Source organism: Glycine max, chromosome 15 (assembly GCF_000004515.6).
Source record: "Glycine max cultivar Williams 82 chromosome 15, Glycine_max_v4.0, whole genome shotgun sequence".
Lineage (NCBI taxonomy): Eukaryota > Viridiplantae > Streptophyta > Magnoliopsida > Fabales > Fabaceae > Glycine > Glycine max.
Genome location: NC_038251.2, coordinates 33,839,022 through 33,841,630, shown reverse-complemented (window position 1 = coordinate 33,841,630; position 2,609 = coordinate 33,839,022).

The following is a 2,609-nucleotide window of genomic DNA, read 5'->3' as shown; positions in this document are numbered from 1 at the left end:
TTAAAGAATATTTTTAAATTGATTGTTGCTTCTTCTTCTACATTCTGAGCCTATCATTTAGAAGGGGGTTAAAAGTTTGTTAGTGAAAAATTAATTCACCCCCCTCTTAAGTTATTGAGGCCACTTGTTCAACATCAATATTTTGGAAACTTTTAAAGTTGTTTTCTCCTAGTGTTTCCTAGCATGGAATTCTACTTCCTTGCAATAATCTAGTTTGTTTCTTTCATTGTAACCCAACTTGGAACTATAGGACGAAAGTGAAAAATTTGGGCTTCCTTTATTTACTAAACTAGATAAGTCAAAATCTTGTAAATTTAAGGATTTATTTTCTCCTAGTGTTTCCTAGCATGGAATGTTACTTCCTTACAATAATCCAACTTGTTTAGTTCAATATAACTCATCTTGGAGTTGCAACATGAAAGTGGAGACTTTGGGCTTCCTTTATCTACAAAACTAGATAAGTCAAAATCTTATAAGCTTTTTAAGGAGTTGTTTTCTAGTATGAAATTTTACTTCCTTGCAATAATCTAGCTTCTTTCGTTCATTGTAGTCCAAGTTAGAACTACAAGACGAAAGTGAGAAGTTTGGACTTCCTTCATTTACCAAACTAGATAACTCAAAATCTCGAGACCGTTTAAGGAATTGTTTTCTCTTAGTGTTTCCTAGCATTGAATGCTACTTCTTTGCAATAATCTAGCTTGTTTCTTTCATTGTAGTCCAACTTGGAACTCCAGGACGAAAGCGAGAAGTTTAGACTTCCTTCATTTACCAAACTAGATAACTCAAAATCTTGTAAACTTTTTAAGAAGTTGTTTTTCTCTAGTGTTTCTTAGCATGAAATGTTACTTCCTTGCAATAATCCAGCTATTCTTTGTTCATTGTAGCCCAACTTAGAAATGCATGATGAAAGCAAGAACTTTAGGTTTCCTTCATCTACCAAACTAGATAACTTAAAATCTTTTAAACTTTTTAAAGAGTGATTTTCTCCTAGTGTTTCCTAGCATGGAATGGTGCTTCCTTCCAATAATCCAACATGTTTCGATCTTTGAAGTGCAATTGGGAATTGGAGGACGAGAGTGCGAAGTTTGGGCTTCGCTCATCTCCAAACTAGATAACTCAAAATCTTAGAAAATATTTAAGGAGTGATTTTCTCCTAATGTTTCTTACTTTGAAATTTTACTTGCAATAATCCAGCTTATTTTGTTCATATTAGACTTGGAATTGTAGGATGAAAGTGAACTTTGAGCTATCTTCATTTTTCAAACTGGATAACTCAAAATCTTGTAAACTTTTCCAGGAATGATTTTCTCTTATTTCTTAGCATTTCATGCTACTTCCTTACAACAATCAACTTATAATTAAAACATATATTTACAAGTCATTTTCAATGCATGTGCATGAGATGTATGACATGGGTCAACATACTAGTTCTATTATTAAAAAAATATCTTCTAAATGTACCTCAACATGTCTCCATGTTCTATTGTAACCGTAGATTGCAAAAAAAAGTGTGAGGACAATTTGTGAAACTTTTAACAGTTTTATATTCAACTTTTCTTTTTTCTTTCCACATGATCTTGCTATGGAAAGAAAAAAAGAAAACTAGGACATTTTGACCATTATGGTAATTAAAAAAACTAATTACCAAACTAAAATACCAAAAAAAAAAAACTATTTACCTAAAGTAGGTGATTTATTACTCGTAGACACAACAAAAAATCAATACGATTGACGCTTTAAGAAAAAGACAAATTTATTCTATAATCATTTGAGTTTACATGTTTTTTTTAAATAATTAATGTATGACGTCAACTATATTGGCTCCTCGCATTATATTTTGTAGAGTCACCACTGTTGATGCCTTGTGCATAGAGTACACATCTAGAAATACACTTTTTATCACAATCTCTTTAATTGATTAAAAACTATAATATCAGGATAGATAATCCTTAAATATAAATTTCAACCAATAAATTATTGACTCTTTGTTATGCCTGCTTGTCCAAAATCATCCAACTTATTAAGCTTTTTTTTTTTATTACCATAATGTCTAATAGCCGTTAGTCAGCTCATATCACTCTTTCGCTACAGGATTTATTTTACTCGTCAATCATCCCTTCAGCAAACTTTGTATAAACTGACGTCAACATGGAAATCTATGCACAACCTACTCCGGATTTCGTGGAACAAACATCATTTAAACCATAATAGACTAGATCCGGGAAATTACCACTTTTTTAAGGTTCGGTAAATGATGAAATAGAAATTAAAATGAAATCACAATCTTTATTTGATTACTTAAACTAGATTCTGACAGACTGACGTTATGCAATTAAAAATAATGTTAAGATACATTTTTAATCCGTATAATTACCTCAGTTTTGATTTTACTCCCTACCCTTCAAAATTTTGGTTTATTTTATAATAATGTTGGTTACTATAGTTATATTCTATTTCGATTTTAATCCCTCCAATATATCAAACATTGTTCTAAAATGGTGGTACCCTGTCCGGGACACATTGTTTTGGCAACCCAATGGGCAGAGGAGGGATTACCTATTGAAACCAACTCAACAACAAAAGGGCGATGATGCGTTGATTGGTGGTGG